Raw genomic sequence first — 20,474 nt, 5'->3', positions numbered from 1 at the left:
TTAAATATATACTACATGGTCTTATTTGGCAGCTGGCCAAGACCCTTGTTTTAGTAGCTGCAGGAAGATTCAGAGAGATGTGTATTTTAAATACTTTTGCTTCTCTAAAAACAAACAGTTTAAATACATGCATTTACTGTACACTAGTAAGAGACATTTAAGAAGTCACCACATTTAAACACACACACAAAAAACCCCACACACAACTGAGTTTCTTTTTCACATTTTGTGATAAAGGATTCCTAATATAAATAGTAATTTTTAGAACTAAAACATGGAAATTATCTATTTTTAATAGCATCTCACACAACAAAGCTGTAATGAAAAATTAGACCATTGCAATTAGCGAAGATTTAGGGAACGGATGATTTGTAAAATAAATTTCAAATACCAAAAATTTCTGAGTTAAAACATATTTTAAATGTGAAAAATCCTTTAAAAATGTAGAAAGTCACCAGGAAGGATAAGTAACAACCCTTCTTTCTGTAAGACATGCTCTGTGAGTCTCTGATCTTGCTCAACATGCAGCATGTACTCTGAGGAACATTATGAATTGTCGCCTTCATCTATCAGTGACACCCTTTGCCACAAAAGAAGTGTAACCCATTATGCAGAGACTGTAGCTATCTGTTACAAAGAGTTCTTCCCACGGCAGCTATCAGAATAGGAAATGTTTAAAGTAGCTCCTTTTGGTGAACTTTAAGCCCATTATAGATATTTCTTATTCTGGTTACAGACTGAAACTAGTCACTTAAAGCAGTCTACATGCTTCAGTACTGACAGGTTTCAGAGTAGCAGCCGTGTTAGTCTGTATCCGCAAAAAGAAGAACAGGAGTACTTGTGGCACCTTAGAGACTAACAAATTTATTAGAGCATAAACTTTCGTGGACTACAGCCCACTTCTTCGGATGCATCCGAAGAAGTGGGCTGTAGTCCACGAAAGCTTATGCTCTAATAAATTTGTTAGTCTCTAAGGTGCCACAAGTACTCCTGTTCTTCTTTATGCTTCAGTACTGATTCTTATAAAGCAATCCTGAGCCCTTCAATTAGCACAAATAGCTGTTAATGGGGACAATGCCGTTTGTCCTGTTTTATACATTTGTGGAATAAAATATTTCTGTATCTTGTAAATAACAGTTTTAATTCAGCATTTTAATTCACTTCAGTTTACTATACCAAGGCCAGATAATGTTTTCACCCCATACTGCTTGCATTACAGGAAGGTGCGATTGTTTTCTGAAGATCCCAGTGAGTACAGCTTTGGAGAAAAGATTGCCATTTACCATATCAATTTCTTTTGCCTCAAGTCACTGTCCTAGGTATAGTCACTTATTGATTACCTTTTAGATGTGGCTTTTGTTTTGTTCTGTCCAGGGTTAAATACACGTGCTTAAATCTCCCAAATTCATTTTAAAAAACTGACTTGTAACTACTTACAGCTACAACACTACAAATTTAATTCTGAAACAAGGAAAAGTGGAGTAATAGTTAATTTTTGTTTTGTTGGCTTTGGACACATATTGATTTATACAAGATTTTTATGCTGACATTTTCCTTTGAAGTATTACCATAATCTATCAAGTTTAAGATCTAAAACAAAAGAAAAAGGAATACTCTCCTATTGATAGCATAGGAAATTTACAAGCTTAATCCCAATCATCATTAATGAAAGTTACCTACATACTATAAATCTGCCACAGCACAATGGAAAGAAACCCAAAAATTGACAATTTCACAACTGTAAACATCTCTTGGTTTGTTATAGATGAACATAATTAGTGACATACAGCTTCCTCCTCCCCCCCCCCCCCCGCCCTAACAGTTACCACCGTAACATAAATGACCACATAACACACATTTTGTAAATAAATTTTGTAAATTGTTCATGGCACTGGATTGCTCAAAGAATGAACAATGAATCATGAAAGATATGAAGCCTTTCACCTCTAAGTCACTGGTTCAAATAGAATCAAAGTAGGCAGTAACCAAAAATAATCATCATATAGAAGTGTAGTAATCTACGTGGAATCAGTCGGTGGTTATCATTGCTTAGAGCAGGGGTAGGCAACCTATGGATTGTTTGCCAAAGGCGGCACGCGAGCTGATTTTCAGTGGCACTCACACTGCCCGGGTCCTGATCACCAGTCCGGGGGGCTCTGCATTTTAATTTAATTTTAAATGAAGCTTCCTAAATATTTTAAAAAGCTTATTTACTTTACATACAACTATAGTTTAGTTATATATTATAGACTTATAGAAGGAGGCCTTCTAAAAATGTTAAAATGTATTACTGGCACGCAAAACCTTAAATTAGAGTGAATAAATGAAGACTCGACACACCACTTCTGAAAGGTTGCCGACCCCTGCCTTAGAGGGTGGGTGTCCATGCTTCAGAAATCACTATTATGACTAGTACCCATGTTGTCAGTCCCAACAAAGCAGCCAAGGACCATATAGACATGGAGACTGAACTACCCTTCCATTCCTAAGGGTTGTGCTTTGAGGTTTTAGTGAGACATGATGGCAGGGCAATGCTCTAGTTTTACTCAGCTCTGTTTCTGCCATACCTGTTCTATAAAGAAATAGCTTAATAGTGTTTCCAGGGTTGGCAAGAGACTTTTCTTGACCACATTTTTCCTTAAAAATGCAAAAAAAACAAATTAAATAAACGATAACATTAATTCTAGAAGGATAAGTTAAGAAAACTGAGGAGAAGGCATTTCCTCCCATTTATGCTTCTGCTCACAGCCATTGTTCTTGTAGTGTTCCAAGAATTAAGGTCATGGTGGATTGGAAATAAAGTTATATTTTGTTTATAGTAGAAAGGGACTAAAAAACAGGAACAAAAGCTAAATGACTCCCCAAATCAGAACTGCAATCAGTCCACATTTCCAACATTTTGAAAACATTGTTTTTCCTTCTGCCTAGGCATAATTGTGTATAGATCTTCACCTACTAATTGCACTGCAATGCTGTCAAACTAGACTGCTTTTTAAAATTGCACAAAAGACCCAAGCCTCCAACAATTTTAACATCAAATTATAGAGACGATTAAGTATATTTTAACATGCTGGGCTTCTTTGCAGTGTCCCCTTTAATTTTCTGCTGTGAAGGTGGGAAATTTGGAAACCAGGAAGAGACATCTCATTCATTATCAGCTTTGGGGAATGCTTGCTTAGAAACACACACAATTTGACCTCTCAAAATATCGAAGTAGCTTACTTCATCAGGTCTTAAGCATCATCAGAACATTGCAAGTTTTCCAGTCTCCATTTCACTCTTTAGAAAACTAAAATTAAGTGAAGTGACTGTGAGTGAAAGAAGTGACACATTTTTTCCATCTATATGAATTTATGTATAACCCCCCATAATTTTCATAAGGGAATAATACATGCAGCCCTTACCTATGCAGACCTTTAAAGAATTTGACAGGTAGATTTATCAATTTATAATAGAATTTTTTATAATAGGGACACTTTGCGCTCTTCTGTCATGTCTTATTTTCGCTAGTGTGGGCAAATAATAAGCCTTTTGGGGGAAAGAACTTGTCTGTTTGGATCCCAATGTACATACAAATGATCATCGATAATAATGACAATTTGATGTTGTAGTCAGGCTCAGATCCTGCAGCACTTAGGCCTGTGAGTAGTCCCGCAATAGGAATGTGAATAAAGCCCACAGGATTGGATTTCTGATCAGGTATTTATTCTACAAAAGCTTTTGTGGTTAAGATTTAATTGCTTTTAATTTGCTCAATAAAGTAATCTCCATTGTTATTAACAACCAAGACTTGTGTTCTTATACTGCACTAAACAATATTAACAGACATTTTATTTAATCTGCTTTTTAAACGATAATGCAAGCTATTCCTCTGCAGAATAGATTCCTAATCTATTTGCATGGTCTAACTGGTGATCTCTATGTAATTAAACAATACATTGGGATTACTAGTAAGACAGCAAGTAAAATCTTTCATAACATTGCTTTCAAAATTTCTTTAATATCAAAAATTGTAAAAATCTCAAAGTTATCCTTCTGTCCTAAAAATATTCTTCCAAAACAATGTATCTAGAAAAGAAGATCCCCCTACTAGATGAAATGGGGTTAGCAAATACTAGTTTGCTACTTATAATATTTATGTTTTATAAATAATTTTACATCTTCTAGATTTTTTTTTTATTTTCTAAATCCAAATGCATAATCTTTATGATCACTAATCTAAATAACTAAATTGTTTCCCCCTCTCTGTAATCCATTAAAATATATTGGAATCCTGTGACACTCAAGTCCCTAGCATAACACTTAACTATAAACTGTACTTTGTTATCTATACATTTTAAATCATTTTAAACCCAAAAGGGCTAGGTGGTTTACAGACACAGAATAAGACAGGCCATGCACCAAAGAAGGCAGATTATAATGCCCCAATCCTGCAAATACCAAGGTACATGTTTAACTCTTCAAATGGGAGTATTCATGTGTACAAAGTCAAGCAGGTGCATAAGTCTTTGCAGAATCAAGGCCTATATGAACACCAAACACACTCCCAAAATCCATTCACGTAGCTGCCTTCCACGCAACATTGTCATCTGACCCAAAAATTCACTTCTTTATTTTGTGTATAAGGAATGATGGAGGAAGTGCAACAACACCAAAAATAAATAGCTGTCAGGATGGCCATAGGCCTGAGTAACCACATGGCTTGATTATTTGTACCTTTTCATTTTCTGTCCTCTTCCCCCTTGTCTCCATGTGTCTGTTTATGACTCTCTGTTGTGGTGTCATATTGAGTTTAAAGTTTATGCTCTGTGACGGGGCAAGGCCAGATGGCTATAGTAAAGTAGTGAGGAACAGGTATGTTAGCCCCAGGCTAAACAAAGCCCTGGTACCATGGTAACCAAATGGCAGTTGCTCTAGGTTAATCAAGACACCTGGGGCCAATTAAGATCCTTCTAGAAAGCAGTGGACATAGCTAGGTTGATTGGGACACCTGAAGCCAATCAAGGGCTGGCTGGAACTATTTAAAAGCCTTCCAGTTAGTCAGTGAGGCACGCAGGTCAGAAGCTATAGGAGGAAGCTGCGCTGTTGGAGGAACTAAGCAGTACAAATCCATATCAGGCGCAAGGAAGGAGGCCCTGAGGTAATGGTGGAGATATTGAGTGGGGGCTGCTGTGGGTAAGTGGTCCAGGGAATCGTATGTGTCCTATTTTGAAAAAGTCAGCTACAATAGCTGCTACTATTAGGGTTCCTGGGTAGGAGTCCGGAGTAGAGGGTGGGCCTGGACTCCCCACTCCCTGATTAATCACTGAGACTGTGAGACAACAGAGACTGTGCAAGGGAGGGTTGCTTCTCCTCACCTCCATTGCTGGCTTATGATGAAAACGACGCAGTAAACTGTGGCCCTTGTCTCTAGAGAGAGAAGGGCTACGTGGAGGGTCACAGTGAGCCTCTGAGGCTAGCAAAATCCTTCAGGAAACACGGGATGCACGGAGACAAGGACAGAACTTTGTCACAACTGGTGTGAGCGGTGGGATTATCATTCACAGCATAGCGGAAGAAAGAGGTTAAAAAAATGCACTGGGGTTTTGGATTTTATTTTGTTTTGTTTGTTTGCTTTGTACCACAATAGAGGAGGTGGTAAGAGCTCTGGTACAAGCCACTGCAGCCCAGCAGGAGGCCACCTGGGTTCAGGCAATGGCACAACAGGAATCTATGCAGCTACCGCAGGAAACCAATCAATTATTAATGGACCAGGCGACCCAAGATCATGCCCTCTTGTGAGAGGTAGTGGACCAGCGGAAGATCCTCACCACCCAGGCCTGAGGGTCTGATGGGAGGCAAACCTTGAGGGCCACTGGTTGTCTGCCAAAGATTATGTCAGAAGATGACATAGAGGCATATCTCCTCTCATTCGAAAGGAGTGCTCCGCATGAGACATGGCCCCAGGAGCAGTGGGCCAGCATTCTCGCCCCATTTTTGTGCGGAGAGGCCCAGAAGGCCTACTTTGACTTGCCTGCCACGGACGCCACTGACTATACCCAGCTGAAGGCAGAGATCCTAGCACCATCAGGGGTGACGGCAGTGGTATGGGCCCAGAGGTTCAATGAGTGGAAGTACCAGGAGAACAAACTGCCGAGGTCCCAGCTATTCGACCTCGTACACTTCGCACGGAAGTGGTTACAGCCCGGAGGAGATATTGGAGACCCTGGTCATGGACCATTACATACGAGGACTGCCACCACATCTCCACAAATGGGTAGGCCAGAATGATCCATCCACCTATGATGAGATGATCACGCTGGTAGAAAGACGCATGACAGCCAGGGAACTGACCCGATGGCCCTCCTTGGAAAGTCGGGTCAATTCCCCTTTCGAAGCAAGCACCCGACCCCAACCCTGGAAGGTTGGGCAGCCAAACCCCTGGGGAGTCCTGAGTGGAAGGGGGGGGGGGCTGAAAACCAGCGAGGACCCCAGAAGGAAGGGATTGGCCTGAGTGGGGGGAACCGTGGGACTAAACCCCCTAACCTCTGTGATCGGGGAATGATTAGAAACAATTATAGATGTTATACATGTGGGGAGTGGGAACCAGGGCCAGTGCAACTCATTAGATGACCTAGGCGGTCCCCTAGGGCACTAGCATTTGGGGGGCAGCATTTTCTTTGGCGGCGACCACGGCAGCCGGATCTTCGGCCGCCCCAGTCGTTGTTGGCATTTCGGCAGAGGGAGCTGGGGCAGGGGGGCGCGGAGAGGGCCGCCTGCAGCAAGTAAGGGGGGGGGGCAGCACGCAGGGGATCTCCCCGCCCCAGCTCACCTCTGCTCCATCTCCTCCCCTGAGCACGCCGCCCCGCTCTGCTTCTCTCCCTCCCAGGCTTGTGGCGCCAAACAGCTGATTGGCGCCGCAAGCCTGGGAGGCGGGAGAAGTGGAGTAGCGACAGCGTGCTCGGGGAGGGGGCGGAGCAGAGGTGAGCTGGGGTGGGGAACTGCCGCACGGCTCCCCGGGCCGGGGAGGGGGGTGGAGAGCTGCTTCGGGGGGGCGCCTCAGGGTGGAGGTGGGGAGCTGCCATGGGGGGGGGGGCGCCTCAGGGCGGGGAGCTGCCGCAGGGCTTGGGAAGCGGGGAGGACCCTAGATAGAATAACATCAGGAAAGAGGTGGCCGAGATAGATGGGATACCCGTGAATGGGGAGGTCCAGGGTCCAGGACCTTACTTTATAGTGAAAAAAGATCTCCTGTACCGCGTAGTGCAAATGCACAGGAGCAAGAGATACATCAACTTCTGGTGCCATGAAAACATCAAAAAGCCCTATTGAGCCTCGCCCACAGTCACCTATTTGGAGGACACCTAGATGTAGAGAAAACCCAGGCATGGATCCTGCGGAGGTTTTTTTGGCCAGGAGTACACGAAGATGTCCGGCGATACTGCACCTCTTGTCCAGAGTGTCAGCTACATAGCCCTCGCTCACACTTGCAGTCCCCTTTGATAGCTCTTCCAATAATAGAGGTACCATTTGAATGCATAGCCATGGATCTGGTTGGGCCCCTAGAGAAGACAGCGAGGGGCCACCAACATGTGCTTGTTGTACTAGACTATGCAACCCGATACCCGGAAGCTGTCCCCCTACGCAACACAGCTTCCAAGACAATAGCTAAGGAGTTAGTACAGATCTTTGCCTGGGTTGGGCTACCTATCAAGGGACAACTTTCATGTCCAAGTTGATGAAAGATCTCTGTGTCCTCACTTGTCTCACTTTACTGAGTCCTCACTTGTTTTTTGAGATCTCTAGCATATTTTTGTGTTTGATTTAAAAAAAAAAAAAAAAAAAAGAATAGTAACAACATACAAAAAATGGGAAAAGAATGCATACAACAGGTACAAGAGAGAGAGCGTTGAAGGAAGGAATGAGTTATGGGATTGCTTGGGTAGAACTGTACACATCACATTTGCTTTGTTTTTTAATTGCAGTTGAAACTTCTCATAGAGAATCACTTGAAGGTTCTGAAAACAGTAGAGTTGAGGAAAGCTTTGAAGAAAGAAAGGAAGGGTTGGCTGGCACAGTGTATTGGACAAGAAAGGATATGCCAGGTGCAGGGGCAGCATATAAGAAGGGAAAGAGTCAAACAGGAGAGTTGTGTGGGACCAGTAATAAGAAAGAAAGGGCAGAGCTGTGCAGAGCTTTGAAAGGGAAAAGAAACAAACAAAAAGGGATAGAGAGTGAACATGGAACCAGCATAGGGTCACAGAAAATAGAGGTGGGATGTTCGGAGACGACACCTCGTTGATAGCAAGGAGGAAGCACAATTTAAAGGTTCAGGGGAGGGGGCACGTGACCACCACAGAGAGGTTTTCAAATTGTGGAGCGCAACCCAAAGGGGCATGGAGGAACATTCAGTGGGGTAAGCGGCAACACCAGCCCCACAGGTCACCCAGCCTGTCTGGGTTGGGGGCAGTGCAACCAAAAATATCTGGGGGGCACGTGATCCTCCATGCATCGCCTCGGTTCAGAGTCATACACAAGAAAGAAAATTATGACAGAGGCATTTTGGATATATCAAAGGGGAGCAAGATGAGCATCAGGAAGACCTGAGAGAAGGATATTAATGAAGTCAAAGGAGTTTACCAATACATGGACATGAGATCTGGACCAGGGATGGAAAGGAAGGAATAGGTTTTAGATATTTTGTAAAAGAAGAAGGGATAGTATTACAAAATTTAGCAGTAGCCTGAATGAGAGGAATAAGGGAGAAAGAGGCATCAACAAAGACATAAAAGTTCTGAACCTGGCGAAAAGGCAAAATCGTGGAATTATCTATTGGGATGGAAGAGGAGAGGAGAAATGAGAAGTTCTGTTTTTGCCATCCTGAGTTTTAGTACTGGGCCCTATGATATAGAATTTAAAAAGAAGAGAGTGGAAGCAAGAATACTTTTGAACCTCATCAGCTGCATGACAAGACTTTAATGGAAAAATGTACTTTACGGACACCAGACAGTGATAAAATCATATAGCTAGTGAATGTGGAAATTCATCTTTATTTATGGGCTCTATTCAAATTGTTTGATATCTGCACCTCTCTTTACAACCCATCATTTCTTCAAATTTCTATATAGGATGAGCTATCTCTGTTCCATTAAACTGTGTGATGTATCTCTCGTTACATTTGTAGTTCGACTACACATTGTACAGGACAATAGCTTGAAAGGTGTAAAATTGCTTTATGCACTACATGTCATAACTAGAGAACTATTGAGAAAATACAACAAAATTTGTTAATGAGCTATGTCAGCAGCAATGATTTAAGTTATTGCATGAGATTCATCCACAGAAAATGATAGAATATGCCAAAATAAGTGTTTTTTAAAGTTAGCAACATACTAATGTAAAAATATATTACCAAGTTTACACTGGCAAATTTCTTTATTTTATAAACAAAAACATAATTTTAAAAGGAAATACTGTAACCACATTCTTTCCTGAAACTTAACTGAGATGAATCCCCAACATACATTATCTTATCCTATGACAAATAAGTTCCATCTTACAATATAAAAATTCTTATTTGTCTTCATTAAACCACAAGCACTTTACCATCAGAATTTTTAACTTACTGTCAACAGCTGACAGATACCTCTAGTACTGTCAAAGTAATTCCTAAGAGTCACATTTAAAAACAGTGCTCTAAAATGAATTTTATAATGATTTTAACATTAAAGACAGAGAACTAGAAACACCTGCTGTAAATTGCACCTCACTGTGCCACTCAGAGCGACAGCATTGCAGGTGCTGCTCCTATTGCCCATTCGCTCTTTGTGGTTCCATCAAGGGACGAAGCTTAAAGTCTGCCAGGGCACCACAGTAGCCCTGTGGTGGAGGCTGCCACAAGAATACACCTAATCTGTGCACCCTCATTTTTATACCACCCTCACGCCTTATTATCTGAGTGCTTTACAGTAGTCAATTAAGCATTGTGACTAAAATCTGTCAGATGTGGTTTGTTCTCTCATTCCTCCTCTCCCCTTCCTGACCTTGCCACACTTGCCATGTCCTGTCCACAACCACCAGCATTGCCTACTTTTGGGGCTTCAGTGGCTGCTTGCCTGTCCCCACAACAGAGCACAGCCTGCAGACACCTTGTGCCACACCATCCTTCTTGCTGAGGTCTTTGTTGCTAGAAGCCCTGTGCCAATCTAAAATTGCTTCTGTGAGCAGAGACCTTGGGATGACTGTCTCACTCACTCCTCTAGTCCCTTCCTCTGTCTCACTCTCCAAATAATACCACTGAAATCAGTGGGACTACTTGTGGAGGAAGGTACTATTCAACATGAATAAAAGTGAGAGAATCACCGCCGTGCACTTTAAGCAAGGTCTTTGGGGGTGGAGGGTCATCTGGCTGGCCAGCTAGGAGAAGAGGGCAATGCTTTCTGGCTTCGGGGCAGGAGATGAGACATAAAACTGCTGGAAAAGCAGTCAGCATGGTGGATGACTCACCACCTAGGAATGAGGGGATTAAAAAGGTCAGCCTGGGCCTGGCCCCTCCTCTCATCACTTGGAACAGGTTGGGCAACACCCACTCTCCCTCCCTATTTAGGTCAGAAATATGCCGGGTGTTTAGCTATATCTGCTGTGGGCATTACGCTAGCCGCCCCATTAAAGGGGGCTGGGAAGGAATTTTTTCCTTACCACCATAGGCGCCAACTCCATGGGTGCTCCGGGGCTGGAGCACCCACGGGGAAAAATTGGTGGGTGCTCTGCACCCACTGGCAGCTCCCCGACCCGTCCCTCTGCCCCAGATCACCTCTGCCTCTGCTCTGCCTCTGCCTCCTCCCCTGAGCGCACCGCCGCGTCTTGCTTCCTCCCACCCCCCCCAGCACTTGCGCCGTGAAACAACTGTTTCGCGCAGCAAGTGCTGGGAGGAAAGGGGAGGAGGAGGAACGTGGCAGGGGCTCAGGGAAGAGGCAGGGTTGGGGCGGGGATTTGGGGAGTGGTCCAATAGAGGCAGGGAGGGGGAGGAGTCAGAGCAGAGGCGGGGGAGCGCGAGCATCCACGGGCGTCAAGGAAAGTTGGCACCTGTACTTACCACCATATTGGCCAGGTGCAGTTGGGGTTTTTTTTCCACCTTCCTCGCAGCAGGTTCAGGTGGGCTCTGTTTATCCATAGCATAACGGGCGGTAGGCCATATGTCACAACTCTTTATTTAAGTGTACAGCGAATGTTCAGTGCAGGTACTCCATAAATTAAGGCACAAAAGAACGGATTAATGGCTTGGAAAAGGAATGGTGCTTGAGTCAACCCCCCGTCATTATAATCCACCTTAACCCCAATGAGGGGGGATGGTTGGTAAGGTCCCAGCAAGGCAATTGTTGGAGGACATAGAATATCAGGGTTGGAAAGGACCTCAGGATGTCATCTAATCTAAACCCCTGCTCAAAGCAGGACCAATCCCTAGATAGATTTTTGCCCCAGATCCCTAAATAGCCCCCTCAAGGATTGAACTCACAACCCTGGGTATAGCAGGCCAATGCACAAACCACTGAGCTATCCCTCCCCCACATCAATGAAGAGAAGCGGGAGCTGGTGGAAGCCTCCCAAAATTGGCTAGAATTGGAGTTTCCCGGCCGTGAATCTGCTGAAGGAACATGAACGGAAAGGTGGGGGGGAGAGGGAGGAGGAGGAGGAGAACTAGTAAAAGCACTCCCCCCCCCCGGTTAATTGTGGGGGTTTCACCTGCACTACACATTTTATCTGCTGGGTTAGTCCCAGACATCTAATAATAAAGTTGCAGCCTGATTAAACCCATATCTAATATCTCCTGTCATTCTTTCAGCAAAACCAGACAATCCAGCCCTTAACCAAAAAAAGGGTGTAAAAAGTGTATGAAGAATTCTCAGTTTGGAATTGGGCTGACAAGAATAATTTAGAGTACGAATTTTCCAATATAATTTAAAACATACCAGTAAGAGACACTTTATGATTATAAAATAGACATTTCAATTTAGAAACTATTTGATAGTCTTTTGGGCAAAAGAGAATACTGACTAACATGTTAGAGTGATGCCTTGTCCACCATACAAAGGCTGAGTAAACAAGCTTTTCTTGGAAGATTTAGGTGAAGCATTAAGGGGACAGAAGAAGTTTTGTAAGGCCCATTGCTTCTATGAAGCCAGCAAACAGCTACTATACCTGGGTATGGAAAAGAGAGGATGTGGCACTTTGCAAGGATTTCCACCTTGTATGCAGAACCTCTGGCTATGTTTGCCTCTCAACTGGCCCTCCCAAAATGTTCTCCTTAGAGGCCCCATAAAAACAGTCCCTAAAAAACATTTCTCCTCAGCATACATTAAGATGCTGCGTCTACCTGCACAGACTCTCTGCTATGTTGCCAGAGGTTCCCTCTCCTTATTAATTGCCTTTGTGTTACCTCCTGTGGTGTATTAGGTTCATGGATACACCACCATTAGGCTGGACTCTTGGTAGGGAGAAGAATCTACCTGCCCCATAAGCACTGGATGAGTAATAACTGGGAAAGACAGCCCCTTCTGCTTCTACAGAGATCAATGGGAATAGGAGTAGACCCTATGTTGGCCAGCCCGCCACTTCAGAAGAGTACTTAATTCCCATGTCAGAGTCAGATTCATCCTATGGGGAAAACACAAAATAGGAAACTCAAAGAGCTTCAGAGTCAACAATCACCAACATGATTTTCTTTTATATATGGTCCAATCTGATTACAGAAAGGAGAAGAAAGATTCAGCAACTAGTATTTATGCACCCTCGATACCTTGCAATCTCAATGGAATCAAACCTTGTCTCTGCAAAGCAAATGTGCAGACAGAAATGACATTGTATATTTTCATATTAGCTTTTTTTTAAAAAACTATTTTTCCTGTGTTAAATGCCACTAAAATAGATTCCTGCTTTTTTCTTGGACAGGGAAAACAGCCACAAAACTTCACTGGAGACAAAAGAGTTAGTTCAGATTTATACCAGTGTAACCAACATCACACTGGCTCAGGGACTATTACTCTGATTAATACAAAAATCATCTCACACATAAAAATACAATTATGTATTGTGATCATACAAGTACAATCATAATTAATAATGCATTCTTATTTTTATGGTGCTCAAAACCCAAAAGACCTCTATGCACATCAAAAAAGGACTCAGGCCAAAAAAATTACAGTAGGAAACATAATCAATTAAAAAATGATGATGTACTATGCCTGTTCCCTGAGAAATAAATTGCAAGACTCCTATTAACATAATAAGATCTGATCCACTGTATCTGAAACTGGGTGAAAGTAACTCTAATATGAAATGTCTCATCTTTTAAAATTAAAAAAAGCAACAGTATAAAAGACAACAGGAAATCAATAAACTTAATTATTAATATTTACCATACCAACATATAAAAATTTACCATAAACATACTTATTTTTAAAATACAATGAATCTCAAATATTCTTATAGAGATTTCTCAAAAAGACCAGGTAATGTTAAATAAGAGAAAGTATATAATATTTGATGTGTGTACACATACATACACATTTAGAAATGGACCCAGGATTAAAGGCCCTAGGCTGTAGGATTTGGGTACGTCATACAATATTAAGTCACTAGGAAAAGCCGTTAATTCATACACCACAACCCAAAAGGAGAAAGCGTCACATTGGCTAGGGTACAGAAACTAACTCATCTTTTCTGACAAAAAAGAAGAAAGATGCAATGTGGGGCTTATATAAAAGGAAAGAAGATTGCCTAGTAGAGAAAGAGTGTAAAACAATAATGATTACAAGTAAGATGCATCTTCTTCCTTCAATGGATACACTTAACTTACATTGTTACAAGAATTACCATGAAATGTGGGGTCAGGGAGAATGGACTCAAACATATTAAAATGTTGGTGGGAGGGTAGGAAGAAATCAGTCATGATTTTGAAAATTGGGAAAAGCAATGCTGGACTTTCTATGGAGTTCACCTGATGGCACTTCCTCTCAATTCTCCCATCTGTAGGCTGGGAATCCTGATCTTACAGAGGGAGAAAGGGCGAGATATAGAAACCCTATGAAGCTTTAAACTTGTTTCCTTTTGTGTTTAATGCACCAGGAAATTCATATGAAGATCCACTCTGCTCTTCCTTTGATGGAAGCAGGTCTTCTAAGGAAGCCACATAGCTTCAGACCCTTTTCTACCACGTGTTCTACTGCACCTCTGAGAAGGGTAAAAATATATGGGGAGAAGAGTATGAGTCTGTCTGTTATTGCTGTTAATGTATGCAGTGTGTAGCCATGTTGGTCCCAGGATATTAGAGAGACAAGGTGGATGAGTAATATGTTTTACTGGACCAACTTCTGTTGGTGAGAGACACATCTTCAGGTCAAGGAAAGGCACTAAAGGTGTCACAGCTAAACAGCAGTTAGCACAAATTCTAAGGGACCATTCAAGGGGAAGTGGCCTGTTAACACCCCTGTAGTACCTTTCTCAGACAGGAAGAAGAGCTCTGCGTAGCTGGAAGGCTTGTCTCTCTCACCATCGGAAGTTGGTTCAATAAGAAATTTTATTAAGATGATGTTTAAAAAAAAAAGTGAACGGTACAGAGTTTAAGCATAGAAGTTTCTGGTTATCAGGGAATAATGTACAGATTATCGAGGGTGCAAAATTTGGTTTAAGATTGGGTGGCATGAGGAATACATAATCTGCACTATCCCCGATTGGGGGTAAAAGGTTGATGGGTCAAAGTACAGACATGAGATATGAGGGTATGAAGTTCATAAAGTGGCTATGTTCGGGCGTGGAGTATAATGAGTGGATATGATGATGAGGATGGATTAACCCTCATTTGGTGAGATTTAATGTTCAGGGAGTTTATGGTTCCAGTTCATATGATCCAACAGAGAAAGTCTCTCACTACATCACCCACCTTGTCTCTTTATTGCTGTTAATGCTCATAGCAGCATTAACTCGTGTGTGGATTTCCTGATGGAATTCCACCAGGTCCGGAGGGAAGTGTATTGCAGTGTATTTTCTCCTCTCTCATCACTGACATACTCACCTGGGAATCCCAGCCACACACGATATCTTGAAAGGGGCTTCTGAAGCTCATGGGATTGGAGGGAGAATGCCCCCCAACCCACTCTCTCTTCTCTGTTCAAACCCCAGTCCCTCCTGTGTTTGATTCCCTATGCTACCATCAGGGGGAAGGAGAGCCAGAGTCTAACCTACCACTATAAAATACTTAAACATTCTCAAGTTACAAGTGTACATGAGATGATTATTAAACTATCTCACTGATGTGCATAAATTAATGCGATAACTCCAGTACTTCCCATTTTTATAACCCTATGCTTCTTAATACATTAGATGACCATCTCTTACTGAAAATAATTTGCTTTATTTGTACTTACAGCTTATTCACTATGCAAATCAAACATGTAAACTTTACATGCTATGTTGATGATATAGAATTTAAGGATTCTTATTGGAGCATAATATGCTGTCTCCTAAATTCCACTTTTATAAATCTATAAGTTTATGTAAAAAATACTATAATAAATTATAAAAAACACCATGTTTGTCAAAGTACAAACTTCTAGACATCTTTTACAACAGAAAGTTCTCAAACCTTTACACAGTGGGTCCCATGTCTTATAAAAGATCGCTGCATTAGAGGGAAGGTTTCTATGAATCAGTTCTCAAACTGTGGGTTGGGACCCAAAGTTAGTCGCAACCCCATTTCAATGGGGTCACCAGGGATGGCGTTAGACTTGCTGGGGTCCCTGGGCCAAAACTGAAGCCCAAGATTTTCAGTCCTGGATGGCTGGACTCAGGTTACAGGCCCCCCACCCAGAGGTGAAGCCCTGGGGCTTCAACTTTAACCGGCTCGCCCACCCAGGGCAGTGGAGCTCGGGCTTTGGCCCCCCTACTTGGGTGGGCTCAGGCTTCAGTGCTTCCTCCAGGGGTCATGTAGTAATTTTTGTTGTCAGAAGGGGGTTGCGGGTGCAATGAAGTTTGAGAACCACTGCTCTAATGTATGTTGTAACTTCTGTAACATTCATGTTGCAACTACAGCAATCAGTTATATGAAAAAGCAACATTAGGAAAGTATTTATTTATTTTTAGGGGGTCTTTGAATGTGATTTAACAAATGGAAACAATAAGGAGCCAGAAGAATGTGACCAACCAATTCTCCACAAGCCACCAGCAAATTCTCCCTGGACCATGAATGGTTTAAGAACCACTGTTGTAGAATGTGCCTCATGCAGCAAATCAGTATATGTTTCCAAAAGTAATGGATAAATGAGAAAGAATATACAAATATGAACAAAGTAATGAGTTTGTGATTAACCATTCAACTCACGAGTCGAGTTTAATATTGTGTGTATAACATTAGGTCATCTGAAGGAGTAGAATTAAATATTCTTCTATTTGCCATTATGTATTCTGTTTACACCACTTCACAGAAATGGCCCTAGGTGTTTTGTTCTGCTTCAATGGCGCTCTATTTTGTGCTGAAGTGAATGATGCATTTCAGAAATCATCTCTTTTGTAAATATTTCTTCAACTATACATAGTTATGCTTTTATGAATACAAAAATTATAATATTTACTTTTGAGTTTATATTTCCAGTTGTAAGGAACAATGTCAAATGCCATTTTAAGGGGTGGGTTACTCGTCATCGCATGTTGAAGGCCAAATTGTTCTGTGTTGATGATGAAATCGCTGAATTTTAAATAAGTTAAACATTTGAGATACTAATGAAAGATCACACTTGAAGCATGGAGGTTAATGGATTTAAAGCTAATCTCCAAAAACCTAATCAATTGATTTGTATATTCACTATAGTTGTAATAGAGATAAATGTCCCAAAAGGTGTTGTCTCTCAAAAGCAGTTATGGTTTTGCCAAAAACCACGGATTTTAATGAAACCCTTAAATTAACTACATGCTATTATCTGAAAAAGGCACCCAGGTCTTAGGATAATTTACAGAGTTGTGTCTTAGCTAGGGTGACCACCTTTTCAAAATGCAAAACCGAGACACACGCAATAGCCCCACCTCCTGCCCCTCCTCTTCCCCCAGCGCCACCCCCTGGAAGCCAGAGCCACCCAGGCTCAGGCCACTGTGCAGAGCGCCCTGGACCCTTCATCTGCCCTGGGCAGCAGGCTGGGATGCCCAAGAGCAGCCGCGACCCATGTCCCCATTCCTCGGGGAGCAGTGCCCAGGGCAGGTGAAGAGTCCAGGGCTCCCCGCAGCGGCCCGGGCTCTCTTGGTGGCTCTTACTACTGCCAGGCTTCTGGCCTAGTGTGGAGGCCTCATGGCCAGGGGGCCCAGGCCCACCTGAGTGCTTACCCCCCCCAAACACACACACCAGGAAGAGGCTGGCACTGCCCCTGAGCCTCATGCAGGCACGCAGGGAATCCAGGACAAATGCTGTCCCGGCGTCATTCAACCCACGACTGGGACTAGAAATTTACATTTCAGGACTGTTCCATCCAATTAGGGACAGGTGGTCACCCTAATCTTAGCATGCATTTCACAACTGAAATAGAGAAGCTGCAGAACTGGATACGATTACTAAAACAAACCTACATGATCCCAACACCAAGGCTCAGGTTCTGCTGCATGCTCACATTGTGACAACAATGGCTGACAAATCTGAGGTCTGGCTCTATAAAGGTCAGATGGTACTGGCCTTAAATTGCGAGGAGAGTCACAGGCCTGGAGTTAGGAGGATGGTGTGTCATAGGCTCCCTTTTAAGGAAGGGACTTGTGGGGAAAAAAAGTTAATTTAATTCAACTGCAACTAACACTGAGCCCACTTCTCCACTTTACCCTTTTTATTTTTGAAGAATGCAGGCCTTCTTTGCAGGTTAATTAGAGGTACAAATGCAAAATTTAGTTGTCGTGGATTTCATCTCAATGAGAGACCCTTTGGGTCCATAAACAAATAAATGGATTACTAAAAATAATTGGGATTTTTTAGTTTTTTACATTGGTGACATTTTTCAGATTGAATATTATTCATACAGTAACTAAACCAAGTGTAACAGACCCTACTAAAAGAAGTTCTTCATTTTACTTTAATATTTTAATGTTTGACAACACCACGTGGTTTAGAGAACACAACACTATGGAAATTGCCTACCGAAAACAAAATACAGAATGGACAAATTAAAATCATTCCTGGGTTATGTAATATGAGACTAATACTGATAATTAGGTTAAGTGCTTAAAAAAAAAAAAAAACCTCACTTCCATTTCTTAGGCGTGCACATGCTGGATAAAGTGTATTGACCATTCATTTTCAACCAAACTTTTGTTTATTGTCCATGTCTTGTAAAATAGAAATAATGTATAAAGTCATAATAATTTTTTCTGATAAGTGACTAAAAAGCTTGTTCTGGACTGTACACTAAGTAACAAGCACATGTAGAAACACACAAAAATAAGTTTCAGGGTAGCAGCCGTGTTAGTCTGTATCCTCAAAAAATAAGTTATAAAAGCTACAGGGCCAAACTTTTCTGCCTTCAATTGATAGCCACATAAACCTGATGAAGGTGAATATGAACCTAATTATATTTCACATAAAAACTGACCAGGTTTGGCAGAAGACGAGATATGAAAACCTTGCTTACAGGCAACTCTGCTAATACAAATCAGAAAAAAAAGAAAACAATCAAGATCTGAGAATCCTGTATAAATTCTGTTACCCTGGTTAAATGCAGACATATGAAAAAAGTTATATAAGGCTTCAAAAAGGTATAATATACAATAGAAATCATAATCTTAACAACACAAATATTTCCTACTAATTTTTCCTTAAACATTTACTAAATATTGGCATTTTTCCCTCTATATGTAATGAAATAGAAGACAATGCAACTCAAATTTTGTTTACTTCTCTGGATCTAATTTTGCAATCCTTACACACCCAAAAACTCCCACTGGAGATAATGGGAATTTTAAGTACACAAGGATTCAGACTCAGCCTATGCACCACGATCATACATGATGGCTGTAGGAATCATTACAGCTGTTGGGACAGTGTATATAATTTGTTGTTGCAGAGCAGCTGAGGAATCTAACACATTTTTAAAAACTACCTTGGCAAAGAAACAGTGTATCGAAAAAAGAAAAATTGTAACAAAAGACATTTCCGTTCAGATCAGAAGAATTTCAAGGTAGATCAAAATTTGGTCTTAAGTAGATCAACCATAAATTTTAAGAGCAGAGTTTAGGTGGCTTGCAGCCAGAACGCCAAAATGAAATGGCTTTGCATCTGTTGTCTCCTGTCCCTATGGTCTCTCCTACCATTAGCTTTCTAGACCAAGAGCAATTTTTTTCAAAAGCATCTAAGTGATTTAGACACCTAATCATATTTTCAAAAGTAACTCAGGACTAGACTTTTAAATATATTTAGGTACCTAAATCTGAATTTGGACACCTAGTGGGATTTTCAAAAGTGTGTAGGTACGTATCTGCATCTTAAGGCACCTAAATATCTTTAAAATTCTGGCCCTTAGACACTTAAGAACCTAAAATCCACTCACTTTCATTGAGACTTGGGCTCCTAACTTACTTAAACACTGCTGAAAATTTTATTCTTCCCAAGTCACCTTTGAAAATGGGACTTAGGCTCTTTCAAAATATCACCCCAAGTTTCTTGTTGCTCTGGTTCCTTAGACCTTTTCTCTTTCAAAGTGTGATTAACAAAGCTGTTTTCCTTAACCATGCAGTTAACTGCAAGATTAACTGTTTACACTGTATATAAATTATATGTGATACTGTACTACATTCAATAAGCTACATAATTGAAGGTATTTTATACAGACCACATCCTTACAGGACATTTTGGAAACTAGAAACAAGTAAAATGACTTCTTTCTGTAACACATCTCACTGTCTAAAATCCACTGTTCCAATAAATTATATTAGTTTGGGACCAAAAATATTTTAAGTCTGAAAACACAAACAATATAGTCTGAATGGTACAAGAAAATGCTCGAGGTAACTACACAGCAGATTTTTTCCAAAGCAAAACTACTATGAAAGGCTCTTTAAAAACTAAGTTAATTCAACCAAAAGAGACCATTCTTAATCCTAAAACATCTTCTTTAAACACAAAGGTATAAAATAATAAGACACTCTCATCATCTCCCTTAATGTGAATGGGAGGTAACTTACATAGCCACATTTCCAACAAGGCATTGTATTGTAAATTACAAACACAGGGAATCAGATTGCCACCTACAGGTAAATTAGTCAATTTCTGAAAACAAGAGCTAAAACAAAGGGGGTGCGGGGAATTACCCTCTTCAATTTTAGTATTTTTCCAAATACTTTGGAACCGTAACCATATCTTGACTTGCCCAGATCCAGAAAGCAATCACATTGCTCTGTAGTTACAGAAGAGGATTACTCCATAAACTAAGAAAACTCACGTAGACCAAACTTGACAGAAGTAGCTTGTAGTCACGTTT

At 41.4% G+C, this 20,474-nt stretch overlaps 1 protein-coding gene across 8 annotated transcripts in view; it reads right to left on the bottom strand.

Annotated features, from left to right (window-relative positions):
* GFRA1 (GDNF family receptor alpha 1) overlaps positions 1-20,474 on the bottom strand; it is a 322,326-nt gene that overhangs the window by 160,023 nt on the left and 141,829 nt on the right. The window lies entirely within an intron of this gene.

This window comes from Chrysemys picta, chromosome 7 (genome assembly GCF_011386835.1).
Source record: "Chrysemys picta bellii isolate R12L10 chromosome 7, ASM1138683v2, whole genome shotgun sequence".
Lineage (NCBI taxonomy): Eukaryota > Metazoa > Chordata > Testudines > Emydidae > Chrysemys > Chrysemys picta.
The sequence above is the reverse complement of the archived record's forward strand: the minus strand, read 5'-3'. Positions and strand labels throughout refer to the sequence as shown.